At 42.4% G+C, this 21,732-nt stretch overlaps 1 protein-coding gene across 2 annotated transcripts in view; it reads left to right on the top strand.

Moving 5' to 3' along the window:
• Positions 1 to 21,732, top strand: part of PTER (phosphotriesterase related) — a 367,105-nt gene that overhangs the window by 11,138 nt on the left and 334,235 nt on the right. The window contains exon 2 of one of the 2 annotated variants that reach the window (XM_069648357.1): positions 14,719 to 14,791. The exons of the other annotated variant lie outside the window; for it this stretch is intronic. The gene's annotated coding sequence lies outside the window, so the exon portion shown is untranslated. The remainder of the gene's footprint in view (positions 1 to 14,718; positions 14,792 to 21,732) is intronic. 2 annotated transcript variants of the gene reach the window in all.

Raw genomic sequence — 21,732 nt, 5'->3', positions numbered from 1 at the left:
CAGAAGGAAGTGGTCAGTCCAGGTTTGTGGCTTGATGTCAGTGATGAAAACTGCGCAATGAAGGTCAACCACCCAATCTAATGTTCTGCCTTTGTCATGGGTAGCCTGGCTTACTCTTTGGGTGAAGCCCAGTTCGATGAGCGTGTTTGCAACTGCTGAGGGGTGTGGATCATTAGGATCATTGAGGCCAAGGTTTAAATCACTGAGTAGCAGTATTTGAGACGAAACCTTAGTGTTGTCAGATAGGAATGTAGAGATGTCCTCATCGGATGCACCAATTGGACCGGGTGGTCTGTAAATAAGGTAGATTGTTAGGGTACTAGCTTTGGAATTAGGTAGTTTGACTGTGAGGAGTTAATAGGGCTTAAAGACTGGAGAGGGGACTATCCTCATAGCTAGATTTGACTTCACAATGATGGCTGTGCCTCCGCCTCTGGCGTTGGTTCTAAAATATTGTAGTTATCAGGGACTGCAGGAGAAATGGCTGGGCCTGCAGCTGTATGTAACCATGACTCTGTTATTGCGAGGAAGTCAAGGTTATCTGTTGTGATCAGATCTGGAATTTCTGTAGCATGTGCTACCACGGATCTGGCGTTGACTAGGGCATCTTTAAAATTTGGAAATTAACGTTAGAGAGGCAGGCAGGTGATTTGTCCTGTCTTACTTTGTTGTTTGTCTTGGCATTATTTTTTGTACTGACACCAGTGTTGGTATTAGTAGGGCAGGTCGAAAATGTATCCATGCTTACTTTGATGATAGATTTCAGTTTGGACGCTATGGTAGAATTTTTATCCTTGGTGGTAGGTTTGTTATGTGGGATATTTGTCTTAGTGTGGTGAGCAACTTTGAAGGACAAAGGTTCTTGAAGTCTGGAAAGTCGTGCACAGAGTCTTTTGTTTCTAGTTATGGTTGAGCAAGGTATATCTGTTTTGCTAGGTTCATAGTAAGCTTGTGAGGAAAAGGGTGACGAGAAACTGAGGTCCAACGCACTTGCATTATCGACATTGGTAGGTTTGGAGTCTAGATTTAGTTTTGGTAAGAATCTGGTAGGTTTTATAGTCAACATTTCGTAGTCTAGCTTGAGCCGAAGAAGGAATGTGGTAGGAATAGGCTTCATCGGCAGACAGGTATTATTTGTTATGGTTAGAACCTGTGGGTCTATGTGGTTAGAACCACTTGTTACAGTTTGTAAGCTTAAAACAGTAAAGGCACATACTTGTTTTGAAAGTAGGATGATGGTGTCGTACATGGTGCTATTAGGAAGGTCTCAGTTTTGGGCTGACGAGAGGTCAGTAGGCAGAGACAAACCGTTAGGCTAGAGCAGATAGGTACAATGACCCAAGAGGCATAAAAGCAAGAACAAGGCTAGAGCAGTAGATAGATAAATAGTTAGGCAACGTACACTACAATGACCCAGGGAGCATAAAGCAGCAACTAGGCTACAATATCAGATAGACAAATAGTAAGGCGAAGTACAGTACAATGACCCAGGGGGCAAAAGGCAGCAACTAGGCTAAAATAGCAGATAGATAAATAGTTAGGCTAAGTACAGTAAAATCAACATTTGGACTGGGGCAATTTGTAGAGGTGTAATACCTTCATAGACAGGACAAGAAACCAGATGGGCTAAATAACAAAAATAGGCTGGACTAATGTCTTCGACCAAACATGTAGATACAGGTCCTCACAATGAGTGGGACATATGGGAGTACTCAGAGAGTAGCTGGGTGGCAACCTGCAACAAGTGTTTTTACCTGTCTTACCTCTCGCCGATGCGCCCCGAGACTCATTGGCCGGCACTTCCGCCTGCTGATGGTTATTACTGGTAGCTAAACGCTTCAATTGATAGGCAACGAAGCAAACAGAGCCTCGCTTTGGCGCTGCATCGCGCCCAAAATTTTAGAATCCGGCAATGCTTCACAAATGTAGATTGAGCCACGGCAAGGAGCTGGATGTGGGTGTAGGAGGCAGGTAGACCTTGGTAGGCATATGGTGGTGTTCAAAAACACAAAGGCCTCACCATAATTCGATCGCTGCAACGGGTGGCACGTTGTTGGATGCATAAGGGGTTCCAGACATCAGTGGTCCTGCGGCAGAAGTCGCGCAACTCCATGTGGTGGTGTGGTCTTCAGGGGTCAACTGGTGGGGGGCTCATGCCCTCTCCACCTCAAGATGGAGGACGCCTGTCTCTATTTTGAAAACAAACAACTCCCTGTTGAACACACACTTTCAACTTATTCTACTCATTCAGAAGCTTAAAATGGGAATTTTGGGGCATTCAGACAATACCTTCGTTAACAATTTGCCCACAACTGGCGTGTGGTGCACAAGTCAACCGGGCATACCAGCAAACCTTTGGAGGCTGGCCTCACATTTTGATGTTACCCCTTACTCCACACACCGGCTGAAGACGGCACCAATCTCACCAGGTTTACTGCCAAACACACAACCCTCCTTCATCAGCAAGCAGTCACAACTGCACACGTGGCAGCCGGAATGCTGAGGCCCCCCCAGTGGAGGAAGCCATGGTTGCTTAAATGCAAGAAATGCCTGACCCCCTCATCTGCACACATACCTGAAAACATGGTGCACGATCCTTCTGCCGGTATACCTTGTCCCTGGTCCTGGAACCTGATGGTTGCTGGTACCGCTGCTGCTTCGATGATCACTGGTACTGCTGCTGCCGGACTGAAAAGAGGGTGACCTCCTCCAGCCCGGGCCTTGGGGCATACGCCTTCTAAACCCACTCGGGAGAGGGGAGGCGAGCCAGGTGCAAGAGGCCAGAGGGGTGGCCCAATATGCTGGCTGTCCCTCTAGCACCCCCTGCAAGGACTTGGCCATCCGCTAACATGAACCAGAAAATCTTTATTTTTCTGGAAACAGAAAACAATGGCAAATTTCAAGCTTTCAGAACACATCACCCCTGGTGCTGCATTTTGCTTTGCAACCATCAGAGGTGAGCACTCATGTCTGAACAAATGAAAGAGTACATTTTAAATCAGAACATTGCTACTGAGAAGGAATTTGGATCAACATGAAGCACTCTTACAAAATGAAGGTTAAATACCTCGGACAAGCACAGCGCACACAAAAATGCCACTTCCCCTTCTATAAAGAGAACAACAGCCCCCAGCTCTGCCCGTTCCCTGCACGAAGAGCACCTTGTAGCTGTGATATTAAACCTGAATCCACCAACAATAGCTCAAAGCAAATGCAGAAGTTAAGCAGGAACAATGGGTGTATGTGGATGGTTGGGGGTACTATGAGCAGTGGTGAGGGGAGGTGCAGACTATGCAAGGTTTTACCTGAAGAAAAGCAGTTGTTTTCTGCCTATGAGAGGCGACAAACAATCCTACTGGGATGCACTGTCACCCAGATGTTGTCCCATGACTAGTGGTACAGTAAGTCATTTTGAAAAATGAAAGCGACAGAGGAACCCTGAACAGATGCTTGACATTAAGCATACCACTGTCACTGCAGTGCCCCCTTTGGGTTAGCAGTGAAAAGAGCATACAGCAAACATCTCTCTCATTCCAATGTTGTGCCCTCCCTCAATTTCTCATCCCACTTAAAGCATGTACTGACCTATGAGGCTCCAGCCTACATGACAGAACTCAATCCCTAAGTCTACTAATTATACCCCCTACCGTTCCTGGAGGTATAATGCCTCCCACTTACCCACAATCCATAGTTATATTTTCCCAATGGATCATGAGCCCGTCTTCCAACCAGATGGTGGGACAGTAAATCACTACTGTGATGAGGAAGAGTTGGTCTAGGAGTAATGAACATTACTCCTAAGTAATCTAATAATTACTTCCACATCCCTCCTCCTTGTGATCCCAGTGCTTATGTATAAGGTGTACGCATGCATCCATAGAGGGACCTATGGAAACAAACCACACAGATGACAGTGAATGCTGCTACACATTCCCAACACCATTTATTGATCAGTTGTGTGGACCACAGGACTCGATAGTCCATATTAAATCCAAAGTATAAGAAGGGGGCACTCAGATGCTGAACCAACTGCACTAGTCAAAAACCCAATAGACAATACAAGGGCGTTTATTTAAAGCTGAATCTGCTGCAGGTGATAGTGCCAGTTGGGTCCCTATTCCCAGTAGGACCCTTAGTCAATCAAAATGTAAATCATGCACGTTAACACTGTGCTGATTAACCATGAATGTAATCAAAACACACAGCCTTGTGTTTTGATTAAAATCATGTTTAATCAGCGCAGTGTGAAAGTGCATGATTTAAATTCCATATTAAGTCCATACCTTTTGATAAAAGTGTTAGGTCTGCCCATGCGCCCCTCTGAGCATTAGCCAGTGACTCTGCCATGCCTCTGGTTGAGCACTCCTGGACATTTTCTGGAACCTGATCCATCTGTGGAGAGTTGCCATAGAGGGCTTCTGCCCTGCTCTCGACCACCGAAAGATGATCAGAAGATTGTCCATCTTCCTAACAGATTCATTTCTTACATCAAGACAGTGCCAGGCCTCCTCCTACATGGAGGAAGGATCATGATAGAAATCTGGTGACATTATGCACCTCATTACAGGTCCGGGGGTAACACTGTTTCCGCCTCTTGAGATCCTGGTGCCACCGGGACATTACAAGTCCCGACGGCCCAGGATATCAGGCAGTGGAAAATGTTAGTCTCCATTCCCATGGAGTCCGATAATAAATAGGGACTCAGAAGCACTGTCACCGCTAGTAACGGTGCCGGTGCTTCCATAACAATTGTGTCTACCAGGGCCGTTGCGCCCGGAAGGTCGGACATGCCGCGTCCGGAAAGGGTGCATTTTCAACACCAATTTGTGTTGGAACCTGGGCTCACATTGTAAAATGATGGCATCAGGTAGGATTTTAACATATGGGTTAGAACATAACAGGCTTGATTTGTTTGTTTGTTTATTATTTCTAATGTGCACCAGACCCAAGGGTATCAGGGCGCAAGAGTACAGGATATGCAAAGCTTAATTTCAACAGTTAGACAATACAGTAATTACAGGCATAGAGAAGTCAAGTATATACATAGTTACAGAGTAGAGATAATACAGGAAAAAATAGATGAAAACAAATATATACAAGTATATACAATAGATGAAGCATCGATGCCCTGCATGGTGCTCGCGTGGCCAGGCTAAGAGTCAGAGGACTTGAGCCAATTAAGGTAGTTAAGTCGGAAGTTCAGGTAAGGTTGATCTTCTCTGATGGTGTGTGGCAGAGAGTTCCATAGTTGGGTGGCTTTGACAGGGAAACTACAGCCGCCAACTTTGGATAGCTGAAATCTGGGAATAATAAGACAGTTGGAATTGGCCAGTCTCGAGAGTCTGGTAGAGGTTCTCCTGTGGAATCTGTCCATAAGATAGGTGGGGGCTGCATTGTTCAGTGCTTTGTAAGTGAGGGATGCTTTTTGAGCTGAATTTTGTCAAATGTTGATAGCCAGTTGTTTTGGCACCTAATTATGGAGATGTGTGATTTTCTTGCCACACCGAGGGCTGCTCTTAAGGCATTATTTTGGAGGATTTGTATCCTCTGGATAATCGATTTATCAGCTCCGATATAGACAGCGTTGCAATAATTGAGCTTCGAGAGTATAAGGGCTCTGGCCAGGATGATGCAATTTTCAGTAGAGAGAAATGGTTTGCCCGTTCTGATGAGCTTACAAGTGTAAGCTGTGGCAGGTGCTATGGCATTCACTTGTTTGGTGAAGGAAAAGGTGGAATCAATGTAGAAACCAAGGGTCTTAACCTCTTTGGCAACCTTGATGTGGTGGCCATCAATTAGGAAGGAGGAATAGTTTGGGTCTAATTTCTTGAGATTGATGTGGGTGCCCAGGATAATAAGCTCTGTTTTTTCATCATTCAGGCATAGACCATGGGTAGCCATCCATGCCTGGATGATGAGGTACACCCTATTCACCAAGGCCAAATCCTTAATGTAATCCCCTGAAAGTGGGAAGAGAATCTGAGTATCATCTGCATAGTTCGTGTAGGTGATACCAAGATGGTCCAGATCGTCGAAAAGGGGCTTGGTAAATATATTGTACAGTGTAGGGGAGACACAAGATCCCTGGGGCACTCTACATATGATAGGGATAGGTTTCTGCCGCTGCTGTGGGGGAAAAGACCCTGCTGGTTCTATTACTTAGGAATGATTCGATCCAGGTTATAGCATCTTTGGAAAAGTGGGCAGCTGAGTCCAGGCGATTACATAAGATTTTATTGTCCACAAGGTTGAATGCCGCCGATAAGTTAAGCAGCAGGAGGAGAGCATTTTCCCTTTATCTCTTAGCTCATCCACTTGGGATTTAAGGTCAATAAGGGCAGTCTCAGTTCCATGTAGTGGGCGGAATCTAGATTGTCGTGCTCCTACCAATTTGTTTTTTTTTATTTATTTATTTATTTATACAGAAATACAATAAAACAAACAACATCATAACCAACTGAAAAACAAATTGAATCAAAATATTTTACAAAATTGTAGAACAGATGTTCAATTCCATAAAACAGATTAAACAACTAGTAAACCTCAAGAAATCTTCCCCAAATTTTATCAAAAAAGTTCATTTTTCTTTGCCTCCTGAAAATGCAAATCTCCAGAGTTGCAAGGGAATGCATTTCCAAAATCCAGTCCGATGAAAGCGGTACAAAATGCGATTTCAATTGAGCAGTATCAACTTTTTACCTATTGAGGCACTTCTAAATAAAAATGTATTTTTCGAAACTGTAAGACCATCCGATAAATCTTCGGAACCCAAAATCATCGTTTTGAAATCTAGATCAATTATTGTGTCCAAAACACGTATGCACATATTGCAAACATCAGTCCAAAACCCTCGAATCCGAGAGCAATGCCATAACATGTGTCCCAAAGAACCAACATTGTTCAAACATTTCCAGCATTCGTCCGATTCAGTCACCCCCCGTTTCATCATTCTCTCTGGCGTCCAATATACTCTATTAAGGATCTTAATTTGTCTAGATCTTTCACGCAAATTCAATGAACAAAGTTTCACATTACCACACATATCCATCCATTGTTCCAACGAGATGTGAGATCCGATGCTCTGACTCCATTCCTCTCGTAATCACATTATCCTTGTATTTTGAAACAATTTCTCTGTAAACTCTACTCGCCATCCCACCTTCACGGGACCTCTTTCAGTGGTTAAGAGACTCAAATCCACCACAATCTCCCACTTCACCACTCCAATACTCTTCTTTAAACGTCTATAGTCATGATCCGTGAAATTAACAATATTCCACTTCCGCCTCAGAAATCCATCTCCCATTCTGCCATAAATCAGCAATCCAACACACTCCACCAAAAAAAAAAACAATCCACCCAAAAGATTTTGTTTTATTCCTTTCTCCTTAATAGCAGCATTCATCCATATGGACGCACTTGCCGATCTCAAGCCATCTGCGCCCAAAAAGGTACATAAACCATCCCAGCATTTCCTCAGATACTCAGTAACTGGATTTCTCATATTTCTAGCATCATTTGTGGTAAGAATTGCCCTTGGTAACAGAGGACCAGTAAAACCAATCTCTGCAATGACCCAATCATCTGGATGTACTTCAAGAAACGGTGCAATAAATTGACATGTGAATGCCGTATGATAAGCCCGAAAGTTTGGTAAGCAATTTGTGATTTTCCAGGTATTTTTGGATTTGGAGGTAGGCAATCTTATCAAGGATTTTTAAGAGAAAGGGGACTGTTGTGATGGGATGGTAATTAGTAGGTCTGAGTGGGTAAAGAGTTTGCTTTTTCAGCAATGGGAGCACCCATGATTGTTTGAGATTGGATGGGATAGTACTGGCAGCAAAGCAGGCATTGATAAGTTTAGAGATAAAAGGGGCACTGTCTCTTGCTGATCCTTTATCAACTGTGCTGGCACAGGTCACCCTGGCAGTTGGATGGCTTCAGGGTGAGTATAACTTTTTCTACCTCCAAAATTGATGTTTTGGTGAAGTTAAATTGTGCCGGAGTGTCACCTGCGGGTTTTTTGAGGAGTAGATCACGTTAGGTAGCACATTTATTGCTGCCTTTTGTAATGCTAGTTTATTTTGCAGGTTAGATGCTTCGTTGGAAAGTGCCTGTTGTATTTCAGAACACCAGGATTTGTCCTTGGTACAAGTGGCAGGGATAGGGATGGGAGTTTCTAGTTCCTTGAGTATAGTGAATAGTTCTTTCATATTAGAGTTAGCATTGGAGATGCGTTTATTATAAGAGTTGCATTTAGCTAAGCAGATTTCTTTTTTGTATTGGGATGAGGTTTTGGTTAGTTTAGTCTTATTAGTTTCTGACGGGCGTAGTCTTCAAGCGGTTTCACAACTTCTTTTTAGTTGTCGTTATTCCTTTAGCTGTGGGGTAAACCACTTGTTAAGGTGGGATTTCGTTTTACTATGTCTAAGTTTGAGAGGGGCAATGGTGTCTAGTGAGGTTAACATGATTTTGTTATATTTGTTGACGAGAGTTTCTGGGTCTAGGTTATCTGCAAATGCATTGAGTGTAGGAAGGATGGCCGGGATCATTTTTTCGACAGTGATATTCTTTTTATTCCTTGGCTGAAGGAGGTGGTCTTGTGGTGGAGAGGGTAAAGGCCAAGAGGTAGTGGTCAGTCCAGTGTTGAGGTGTGATGGACGTGATATTGGCAGTGCAATTATAGTCCGCCACCCAGTCAAGGTTTCTCCCTTTGTTGTGCGTGGGTGCAGTTATTTTTTGGCAGAGGCCAAGTTCAGACAGGATGCTGGCCGTGGCTTTGGCGTGCGTCACCTAACAGGAGAAGTTGGGTAGACTTTTTAAGGATGCTAGAGAGTATGTTGTAAATATCCTCCTCAAATGTTCCAATAGGGACAGGAGGTCTGTAGATGAGGTGAATAGTTAGGGTTTGGGATTTAACCTCCCCTAACTTCCAAGCTGATGTGATTGCAATTAGGAAGGTCACATTCAGCATCAAAAACGTAAGGTCAAAGGGAGGGACTTTAAGAGATGAAATGATCAGTGGCAGATCCAAGGTGGGTCTATTGGATCCAATGGGGCATTTTTTACGCTAATACTGCACGCTAATACAGTCTGCGATAATACTGCTGAAAAACAGGGCGCTAAATGGCATTTTCACCTCCAGACAAAAGCTAGAAGTAAAACAGCCCATTTCGTGTTCAACTCGTGATATACAATGCACTTTCTGTGAGCCATTGGGTTTGAGCTAGACAGTTTGCAATCAGTTGCAATCAGTTATGAAGGCTAACTCACAAAATAATCCAGTGAATGCAAGTCACCAACAGTGCACAGTAGTATTTCCCAGCAGACTTCCATGAGGCCTTTCCCCACAATATATGCCAGAATAAAACATTTCTATGCTGGCTATGCCCATATACTTCCATGCTGATTGCACCAATATCTTCACATAGCACTGTACAATGAATACATCAAGTTTTTAGTTACTTTGAAGCAATTTAAAAGTCCTGGGATGAAAGAATAACGAAATTCATATACAGAAACCCATTGAGCTAACTTGATGAACAAAGGCCCTTCTTCAAGGCATGATCATATCAGATAATGGAAAGGGGATGGCATATGCTGCAAATATTAATTGAACTCTGAAGACCGCCCTTACAGCTTGTCAAATACATATTTTACTTTTTAATCAAACATCATTACCTACAAAAGACAAAACAATTTGGCAGCAACTAGTAGACTTACATAATGTTAGGGAAGCCCTGCAATATCTAAAAAACAACAATGAATACTACAAAGAAATAAACATTGAAGAACACCTGAGGGAAACCACCGAAATAATTCAGGACTCCTCAGGAACTGGCCAATTTGAACTTCTAGATCCTACTGCAGCCTCCAATATTTTAGACCACTATGCAATTCACCTACTGCACTCCAAAGACACCATAGACGATGCACTGGAATATCAAATGCGTCAAGCCAAAGGAACTCCAATCAGCATATGGAAAAAAAGTGTAGAAGCACAAGCCTTTCCTCCACCTTGTCCAGTAGGAAAAACTAGAAGGTACGATGAAAGATGCACACAAATAACAGCATCAGAATACTGCTCTTGACAAATGTATTCTGAAGACCCCAGATTCAGACAAAACGTTGAATACATATTCCACCTCCTCTTTGAAAGTGAACTAGCAACTCTATATTATGCAGTTGCATACACATTGAAAACAGGTTCCAATTTTCAAAACATGTCTGCTATGCAGCTACTTCAAAGGTGCAAGAGAAAGATGAAGTTTTACAGTCAAGTATTACAAAACTCTTAGCAAACATGCATGGTACAAAAGAATACTGGTTCCGACGTCACGCAGATGTACGCTGTATGATACACAACCTTGGCCCACCCACATGGTTTGTGACCTTAAGTTGTGCAGAGTATGCATGGGAAGACTTGCACAATTTCCTACGCACAGCAAATGAAAGCAAAGCAGATATAGACATGAAAACACCAGGAGAACTCTGCTCTCTTGATCCTGTAAACATATCAAGGTACTTCCATCATCGCTTTATTGCCATGTTGCACTTCATTTGTAATAAATCACTTCCTCCCCTCTGAGAAGTGGAACCCATCTTTAGAGAAAAGAATATCAAGCCAGAGGAGCACCACACATCCACATGCTTTTGTGGATTAAACATGCTCCTAAATTTGGTCACAACAGTGATGCAACTATTCTGCAGTTCATTTGCAAATATGTCACTTGCAAATCCCTTCAGAAACTACACATAACAACCTACATGCACACATTTTGCAGTTTCAATGACACAGGTGTGGCAAGTATTGTCGGCACAAATATAAAAACAAAGCCAAATACTATACCAAATGCCGCTTTGGTTTCACTAGACCAATTTCGGCAACAGGACAAGTAAACAGCTTCATGTCTGCGGTTAGACACAGTGTGAAGGGCAAATCACCTAAGAACACATACTGCATAAAAAACACGAAGCATCAAAGTACATCAATGATTACAATGCAATCATTGCCCTCCTATGAAATGCAAACATAGACGTGCAATACATTGCAGACAATTCCACTGCAGTGGCACAATATGTCACAGCTTACTTAACCAAAGCATAGAAAACCGAGCTCAAAGACCTCTGGGATGACATATCAACTGACAAAAAACTTTCACACAAATTGTACAGCTTTGGCATAAAAATGCTCTCCCATAGAGAATGTGGCTGCTGTGAAGCCGCAGACCAATTAACCGGCCCCACCTTGTATGGGAAATCTGAAAACATTATCTGGCTAAGCCATGGTCCTGCTGGCTGCATCTAGAAAAAGAGTTCTCAAATTCTCAAATCATACCAAGACATAGAAACAATAGCCAAACCAACCCCAACTGCCAGGACATTTTGAAAAACAACATATTGGACACATTCTACCCAAACAGGAGTACTGCTTAGAAACCATGTGCCTATAACACATAGCCCAAAATATCTCACGCAAAAATAATTTTAAACCAGATGAGAAAAAATATAAATACATAGTCAAAGATTGTGAGGGCAGCTTGGTTAAACTTACCAAAAACAGCCTGGTTAATCATATGAAGCTACCATTAAATCCTCCTCAACATAGAGAACTGTCCTACATGTCCCTACTCCAACTTTTTAAACCATAGAGAAATGAAGAAGGTTTATTGGACACCCATGCCTCCTATGAAGATGTTCACAAGGCAAACAAAAGCACTATAACAGATATAAACTTTACACAGTACAAAAACATGTTGGACAAGGAGCGCCAACAATAAGAAGAACTTCAAGCACAACTAAACATAGGCACTCCTGACAGCAGTCAACCTTCTCTTACAGGAAGCCAAGAACCACTTGGAAAGCCACTCTCACCAAATGAGGCAGAATTAGCCATGACTGAAGTAGAAAACACCATGTGTAAATATGAGCAATCTGCAGAAGACTTTGCTATACTGAAATCACAACTAAACAATGAGCAACATAGCATTTTACTAAAAGTAACTAAAGAAATTGAACATGGTATGCAGCGCAAAACTAAACCTATACTCCTTTATGTAAGTGGTCAAGCTGGTTCAGGCAAAACATTCTTAATAAAAATCATCAGCAAATTACTCCAATTAACAAATAACAAGCTTTCAGCTGTTGTAACTGCCCCCACAGGTTTAGCTGCCTACAACATAGGTGGTGTGACTTTAGTACCTATGTGTCAACACGCCACATATACATTAGAGAGCTCTATCTCTAACACAGCTGGTTCAGAGAAAATGTTAACATTGTGTTTAAACTGTTGAGTTATGCTAAAGTGCAACCTTGATGTGGAGCAAGGTTTGGTTAATGGATCACTTGGTAAAGTTGTTAGATTCCAGATATACCCAGACATACCCAAATGACAACAGCATTCAGTTTGTCAATATTCACTTTGACAAACTTTCAGAAGTTAAAAGGATAGGACGCTCAACAGCACAATTGCTTCTTTTCAAAGATATGTGCGCGCAGAGAACAGTTTTCTCTGTCTCTAGCATACACAGTCACCATCCATAAATCACAAGGTCTAACCCTAGATCAAGCATTGATTGATATTGGCAGCACAGTATTTAAAGGAGGCATGAGTTAAGTAGCACTGTCACACCTATGCACACTTGAAGAACTATTTCTAGTCAATTTTGACACTAGTAAAGTCACTGCTGACATTCCTTGCGTTGAAGAGTACAATAGACTATGTGCACTCTACACACCCCATCTCAAAATGACCTTGTGCCTCAAAAAGGCAAACTTTGTAAAATAAAACTAGTGCAAACTCAACTTAAACATGATCTCACAACAATACCACCAAAGAAATTGAAAGCAGCTGGTACTTCATCAGTTACCACAACCAAACAAGGATGTACTGAAAACACAAATGCATACCCAATTTCACAACCAAAGACAACTACCTCTTCAAAGAAACTACTTGCAGCATTTTCATCAAATGAGTCAAACACAGAACTGTCTGGTCCATTCAAATTTTCCAATACAACTGGTGTAAATTGCTATGCAAATGTAGCAATCAATGTTCTATTCCAATTGCCACCTAATTGTTGAAAACATTTACTTAAATGGCACAGACCAATTGTGTTTGCAGATGTTACTCATTCACAGAAATGCAACAAACAATCCTGACAACACCTACAGTGTTTCTGGAATAAGGCAGGAATTGGACTGCTGTGCAGGAATGGTAATATTCACTATAAACACACAAGAAGATCCACAAGAATTTCTAATGTAGTTACTACAAGAACTGGAAAACAAAAACATAACTATAAATGAAATCTTCCAGATTTCATATGTCTGAAAACATACATGCACTCTCTGCAGCCATGTGGGACAGGAACAAGTCGCTAATGACCGCTTTGTGTATGTATTTGTGCCTTACTGTGAATCCATTCCATTTCAACAGCTGATACTATATGCAAACCATGGCATATTATGTAGTACTTGCAATTCAGACACTCGTTCTACCTTACAGATACAGTCACATAGCCAATACGTAAAAGTAATGCTTTTACGATACAATGCAGATGGTACCAAAAACAACTGCAAGCTTACTGGCTTCACAAATGCACAAATATCACCTGGCAAGAAAACCTTCATAACAGTAGACATAATCTACCACACAGGAGTCACAACCAATGCAGGTCACTATGCTGCATACATTAACAAGAAACGTGGATGGTTTGAATGCAATGATACTTGCATTACTCTGAATCAGAGATTACCAGCAAATCTTGCAAACTCCTACTTAATATTCTTGAAACCAAAATCTATTCCCTTATCTGAGTATAAATGCCTACAAACTGTCCTCAATAACCTTGGAAACCGCCAACTGGTAGAATAAGGCAACAGCTATCTAACAACGCCCAAACCAATGCAACTAATATCTGTATACCCCAAATACACCCATACTACTAGAAAAGCACTTCACAAGAGTGAAAATGTAGATCCACCAACAAGAATGAACGCGCTTGAAAACATACCATGCAAGTGAAAATTGTAAACAGTTAGAATACGCCAACTGCTATCTGACTGCAACAATAATACTGCAATATAACTTCCTATTACTACATAACGTGAAATCCCCCACCAAAAATGAAAGTTTTTCTGAGGAAACACTTCAACACGTATTAAGTATAAACATACTATCAACAGTTAGAATATGCCAACAGGTATCATCTAACTGCCCCTAGAATTCTGCAACATTACTGTGCAATAGCACAGTACTTACAAAACATCAACAACAACCAAACGCATAAAGAAATACTGCTAGAGGGCAGAAACAAATAAAGAGTTAGAATCAGCCAACTGGTATCTAACTGTAACCATAGTAGCACCACTCCCAAAATGGAAATCATACACCTTTTCAATTCCTCCTACTACAATAGACCACCTTAAACATTGCTATAATTAGTGCACACGTCACCAAAACAGAGTGTGACACATAATGACAAATAAAGCTAGAAAGGATTTTTTTAAATCCTGCATGGATTTTTCTTTCCCACAGACCCAATGATTATGCAACCAAAACACAGGAACTGAGCACATTGCACAGTACACTGGTTTAAAGCATAGTACTTGTGAAGTACTAATTATGAGGCTCCACAAAGTACACAAATGTCTGCAATGCAATAACACATTAGAAAATACCTACCCTAACATGTTATGCTTTCTTTTATCACACAGAATGAAAGAACAAGTTCTGCTACATTTCCACATACCATGCAAACAACTGCATAGAGACTCAACAATGCAAACAGTAAGTATACAATGATTGGTGTCATACTTATTTTTAATGTACATATTTCATTCTGTACACATATTTTTACACAACATATACCCGTATCACAACATTCTGTGCCTACCTGTATTATACTGCAATAGTTGTAGCCAGGCCCTACACTCTTGGGTGTAAGGCCTACAACCTCCAGCCATGCACCCAATAGTCTAGGGCCTGGCCACAACCACCACAACATAATGCAGTAATGCATGCAAACATCTACCCTCTAACCACAACTCACAAACATAACACACCCACCTGAGGCCCTATCCACTTCAGTTCACATACTGTTACAATACTTCCAGCCGGTGGACAAACTCTTCAATGCATGGCCTCTCCACCCAACACTCTACTAACTACCCAAAAGCAATACATCATAATATAGTAAAATACCCAACAATCTGCCCAGTCCAAAAAACCAACTACCACACACCCTGTCCACTTTGATACAAATACTATTACACTACTTGCAGCCAGTGGACAAACTCTTGAGTACATGGCTCCATATGTGGTCCACATGCCACTGTCAACATTCTTGGGTGCACGGCCTCCGTCATATGACCTCTGGCCTTGCACCCAAGACTCTAGGCCCTGGCCACAACCACTGCAGCATAATACAGCCATGCATGCAAACATCTGCCCACTTACCACAACCCACACACATAGCACAGCCACCTCAGGCCCTATCCAGTTCACTTGCCATACTATTACAGTACTTGCAGCTAATAGACAAACTCTGCAATACATGGCCTCTCAACCCAATTCTCTACTAACTACCCAAAAGCAATACATCTCAATATAGTAAAATATCCAACAATCTGCCCAGTGGCCACAACCCAAACACATAAGGCATCCACTTGAAGCCCTATCAACTACAGTACACATTGCATTCAAGTACATGCAACTAGTCAGAACACTCTTCAATCCAATAAGACAGCCAACTGACACCCTCCACACTTTTCTACATGTACCATTACAGTACTGTAACAAGTGCCCACACCACTAGACTCTTCAGTGCCTCACCTCCAGCCATGCACCCAAGACTGTAATAGCTGGTCACAATGAACACAGCATAACAGCATAACACATCCTTCCACCCAACAATCTATACACTGGCCACAACCCACACACATAATCCAGCCAATGGACAAAAATGTTGCTCACGAGTACAGCCCGAACCGTTGGACGATGTTCATCAAATTTGTGGCAGGATCGGCAGCTTGGTCCCGAAAGCGTGCTTTTGTAAATTTGGTGATCATCCATTCTGTACTCTTTTTAAAAACAGGTAAAATGGACGTCTCAAAAGATTTGTGATATCTGGCTCTGCTCCACGGTCCCATTTCCCCGTTCGCTCTGTGGTCAAAAGTCTGATTGGCCTGGAGTGTGGCTGATGTCGGTGGACATTGGATGTGCCCAGTGGTTGGCTGGAGGGAAGCGTGATGTTTATCATAATTTTGGGTAACGCCACCATGTTGTATCCGAGGATAGTGCTGTGCCGAAAGGTGCTGGCACACATGCTTTGCAGCATCTGGTGGTGAGAAGAGGGGATGGAAAGTGTGGGTGAGTGAGAAGTGCTTCATCTGATATCTATTTCATTAGTTGGAAGAAGAGGGTGGTGTGCCAGTGGTATCTGCGTGTACAGCGCCGTTTGGCAGGTGCCTCCTCAGGTGAGTTCCTTGTGTGGTGAATGTAGGTTGCCTTCGTTACGGCATGATAGGTCCTGAGTCGACCTCTGTGTGTGGTGACTACTGGCAGACTCAATTGCAGATGGCGCATGGATGGCACATGACAGTTGGCAACCCTACCAAGTCCGGCAGTAGGCTACCGCATTTTAAGCAGTCCTACTGCCTACAGATTTTGCTGTCCAAGTCTACCGATTTATGGATGCAGCACGCCTTTCTTCTGGAGGCCTAGTGGGAGCAAGGAACATTATCCTCCAGTGTACAGTGGGCATGTTAAATGGCCCATTAATTTGATTGATGTGCTCCATGCCCTTGAATGACCTGTGAAAAAGACACACCGTCTTTGAACTGAGCACCGCGAGATAAAGCGTCTAGGTGTTGGCTGAGGTTTGTCGAATTGCGGAAAGCATTTTACTGTAAGTGTGACAGTCTCTAGTCAGTCTGGAAGATCGCATCCTACCTGACACATACACAAATGAGCCCAAGTGGTTTATGAAAGTGGAATAAATGCTTCACCAGCACTGTGATATGTAGATGTTAGAATCCCAGAGTGAGCTCTATGTCTGAGTGACACTATTCTCTTCCTATAAATATACAAGGAACCTCCATTTCATGTGCGTGGTTTATTTTGCCTTCCTTTATCTGACCATGTTTAGGTCTTTTTCTGAGTAAGCTTCTTTGTTGTAGATTTTGTTTGAAAGTGTAAGCAGTAGAATTTCCCATGAAAAACACAGAGACAGGTCTTTCAGAGTTGATGGCCCCAGGTAAAGAGCAGCACCACGACACCTATGATTATTGATTAACTTATTTATTGGTGTTTCGCAAAGCTCCAACTGCAGGCACAGCCACTTCATAGCACCTTTGAAGCAAGTGAAAAGGGGTACAACATTGGATCTTTCACACACCTTGGAGACATTGCGATAAATAAAGTGCGAGTGAGAAGGAGGAGGGTCAGAGCAATATTAGTACAAAGTGCATAAATGAAATAAAGCGCATGTGTGAAAGTGCACAGGAAATACGTACGATAATCCTGCAGAAGCAAGAAGGGGGAGACAGCGGGAGTATAGTGAGGGAAAGAGGAGGGCAACAGAGAAAGAATTTCACTCTAAGTGTGACAGTCTCTAGTCAGTCTGGAAAATGGCATTGCTGTTGCTGCTTGGTTATTCCCATAGAAGTAATTTAAGGACAACTAAGTACACAGCGGAATCTTTGGATCTCAAAGAATGTCAGTGGTGGTTTGAAAGGTACTGTGGCCGCGTGTTGTTGCCTGAATAATTATCTTCTTGCTCCACATAATGAAGCTGTGTTTCGCCTTGTTGAAAGCATTCTTGTATTTAAGAATATACTCATCTCCGTGAATGCTGGTGCTGCATCTAATGCCGTGCCATCAACTGACCATAGTTTGCCTTCCATCCACTTATTGCTATATTTGAAGACTCACATTTACCACGTTTTTGCTGTGACAGATGTCATACATTATGCTGCAGTTCAATATCTGCGAGAACCACTTTCCCGTGTTGACAGATTCAGAGATATGGCAGCACCACTGCATAAGTTCTTTGGCATTAGTGTATCAGACGTCCGATATACACCTTCGATTTAGTATTGTACTGTTAATAGCAACCTCTTTTTGGTCGCTTTGTTGACAGGAAAGAAGGAGGCAACAGAGAGGGTATTGTGGACGAGTTAAACTCATGGGCTTTCATTCCAAATGCGTATCCAAAGCCTTGCCCACGCTTTGCAATAGCTGCTAGCAAGGGTATAGACACTACTGCAATGTTGGATTTTAGACAAAGCTTAAATTCACGGTTGAATTTTCCAGGCCCCCCAAAAATGGAAAAGTGAAGTAGTAGTGCTTATGTTTTGGGACAGATTTCTTTCAATGACACAGTGGTCTAAAATGCATTTGAAAAGTAGATTTGGCTTGAGACGTGGAAAGGGATGGAACTATAGTACCACATAAACTATTTTCTTAACAAGTCCAAAAATATTTCAGATACCTGGTTACATAATGTCAGACAGTATTTTTCTTTCCACTCTTGTTACTTTTTTATCAGAACTTGGAGCCCAATTCATTGACATTTTGCACAGATCAAAGTGACTTTGCACTGCTTAAAAATGACTTTGCACTGCCGACACAAACCCTGATTCATGGAACTGTGGAAAGTGTATTTTTGTACTGTAAAGTCAGTCCAAAGTCATTTAGTACTGCAAAAATAACCACGTGCACTGACTTTGAACTGTGCAAATATTCCATGAATCGGGCACTTAGTGTGTTGTGGTGTTTGTTCAATGTCACTCTCACTATTGTGAAGCTTTATTTGACACTTTTCCCATGCTCTCTCCTTTTCAGTAGCTCAGCAGGTAAGGGTTTGTACAGGAGGTGAACATGACAGTGCACATGTTTTGTTTCCCTTCAAAAAAAAAATAGACCAGAAAAGTAAAATGACAACGGCAAACCAGAAAAGCACATTTTACTATTTGTTTTTGAACTCCCTGCTCCATGGCACAGTAACAAAGATTCTGACTTTTAAACCAATTTATTTACATTGTTTCATATACAATACAATATTGCAATTTGGTGCTCCAGATGTTTTGGACTACAGCTCCCACATGCCCTAGTAATGACTGTCAATGCAGAGGGGAATTGGGATTTGTAGTCCAAAACAATCTGGGGATGCAAAAGTTGAAGAGTCCTGTAACAGCTCTGGCCACAAACATGTTGTGCATCTCAGAGCTGTCTGCCTGAGCTCTTCCATGCATAATGTTTTTTCTATGCTTTGGGCCAGTGCTTTGTCTCACTACAGCATCAGGTGCTTTGCACTCTTTCAGTTGCAATGAGCCCTGAGCCTGAAAGGGGTCGGTGCCCGCAACTGTCCCATTTCATAACACAGCAATATATTTCTCTCTGTATTACTTTTGTTGTCAGGCTTTAAATGTGTGCTGTGCAGCGCTCGTCTTACACGCTGCATTTGCTAGCACTTTTGCGGCTGTCACCACCCTTTGGGTATACAGAAGTGTTATCACCTCATTGCCTTTTCACACTGCCATAGTTTAAAACAAATATTTGGCAATTGATGTGTCAAAGGTAGGGACGGCATCAGGGCCTTTCCTCTCTCTCAGTGGAAAGTGGACATGAGGGTCTGAGAGGCCTTCAACAACTGCCCCATGTTGTAAATCAGCAGTGTAATAAAACAACAATATATTTCTCTCTATATTACTTTTGTTCTGGGGCTTTAAATGTGTGATTTACAGCACTCACTTTACACGCTACATGTGACCGTCACTTACCTTGGGGTATGCAGATTTGTTATCACCTTGTTGCATGTTTGACGAGGAAAATATGTCTTAATGAGGAAAAAGCTGGTCACGGTGCTCACAGCTCACACATTTGGTATATTTCTTTCTCATGTTGGGTCAGAGGATAGTCAGTCAATCTCTTAAAGGCCACATGTCAAGTGAAGTCCTTTACTGTGATGTTATAAGGTGACACTTCTCGTGACATGATTTCCTGTGATGTCATGTCCTGAGATTTAATCGGGTCAAGCTGATGTGACATCATTTCCTGGGATGTCATCATTATGCTAATTACTATTTCTGAAATGATAAAATTCCTACAGATTTTCGGTCACAGAATGTTGTGTGCGGTAAGCTTCTAGTGCCTTGGATGCATGCCTGGAGGCCCTGCACTGAAAAGTATGTCTACTAGTTGCAAGTAGGTTTCACGTTGTTGCCTTGTGTGTGTGATTTGTCAGCATTGTACACATTGTTGGTTATGTGGGTATGGTGATTGTTAGCAAGTCCTCCAGTTTTGGGTGCATGGCTGCAGATGGTGGAGTCCTGCAGTGTGTCCACTGGGTAAAGTGTTGAAGTACTGTGTGTATACAAGTGCATAGGGTTCCAATGGATGGTTTATGTCGTTGGGTTGTGGCAATTGCGCAGATTACTGAGTACTGAACTGTAGTATGATGTCTTGATTCTTTGTATTTAACAGAGTGTTGGGAGCAGGGGCAATGTTGTGAAGATTTTGTTGTTTGGTTGGAAGTACTAAAATGCTATGTGAATGGAAGTGTGTAGGTGTGCCGGAGGCTGTGTCATGTTTGTGGATGCTGCTAACTGGTTACATAGTTGCATGCATGGCTGTATTATCCTGTGGTGGTTGGGTAGGACTGCTGGTCGCTTTATTACGTTTGTGGGTTCGGGTACCTGGCCACATGCTCGCATGCGTGGCTGCATTACTCTGTGGTGGGTGTGGCCAAGGCCTAGGCTCCTGGGGGCATGGCCGAAGGCTGTAGGCCATAGGCCATGCCCCCAAGAGGGTAGGCCTTGGCCACACCCACTGCAGCATAATGCAGCCATGCATGCCAACACTGTGATACTGGTATAAGGATAACACAAATACGTTTACCCAGTTATTGTTTTGAGTAAGTTGTTATAACGATACTTTGCTGCATTGTACACAGTTACAACTCTGCATCTCTCCGAGGGTGGTCACCTTTATAGAATAGTTGTGAAGGATATTTTACACTTTGTAGAGCACCAGAAGTCAGCTGTCATGCGTACACTTCCATATGGTGTAGATTATAGCACTTATGCCACATTAGGGAGCGAAATGCCACCACTTGCGTTTTGTATGGTTAGGCCCTAAAGACACCCTTTGTTTAGGAAGTGCAGTAAGCTATTGCGACATGAAAGGAATTGCTCTGCATCACACATTTCAAATATGCAGAATGTACACAGCCACCCACATATAGTTGCAGTTACGTAGAACTTAATTTTACGGACATCGAGACATGCTACTACCTTACACATGGTGCAATGAATGTACAGCTACCACAATATGTAAATGTACATTTATGGGCCCTATGTACTATTTGGATAGGCAGTGTCTTACGAATCAATGGTGTATGTTGGCAGACTGTGTGCAATGGCTGCGCATACATGGGTGGCATGGCCATCTTACGCACTTTAGTGCCTTTCGGCAAGGAGATTTTTGGCACTCTCATTCATGAAAAGAAACAAATCACTTCACAACTCCTTCGAAGATTGTACGTGCTTTCCAATGTATGAAGTACAGTGACCTGAAGTGGTTGTCTCGCCTGTGTGGTACATCATGGCTATTAGTGAGAAGGTTGTGTTGGCAAGTGATACCTGTCAGCGTGTGAAGAGTGTAAGGTTGCAGCTATTTTTGTTTCCATCTGCATTGTATGTTGAAAGCATTCATATTGCATATTGCCT

This window comes from Ambystoma mexicanum, chromosome 2q (genome assembly GCF_040938575.1).
Source record: "Ambystoma mexicanum isolate Mex_15411 chromosome 2q, UKY_AmexF1_1, whole genome shotgun sequence".
Classification (NCBI taxonomy): Eukaryota; Metazoa; Chordata; class Amphibia; order Caudata; family Ambystomatidae; genus Ambystoma; species Ambystoma mexicanum.
The sequence above is the reverse complement of the archived record's forward strand: the minus strand, read 5'-3'. Positions and strand labels throughout refer to the sequence as shown.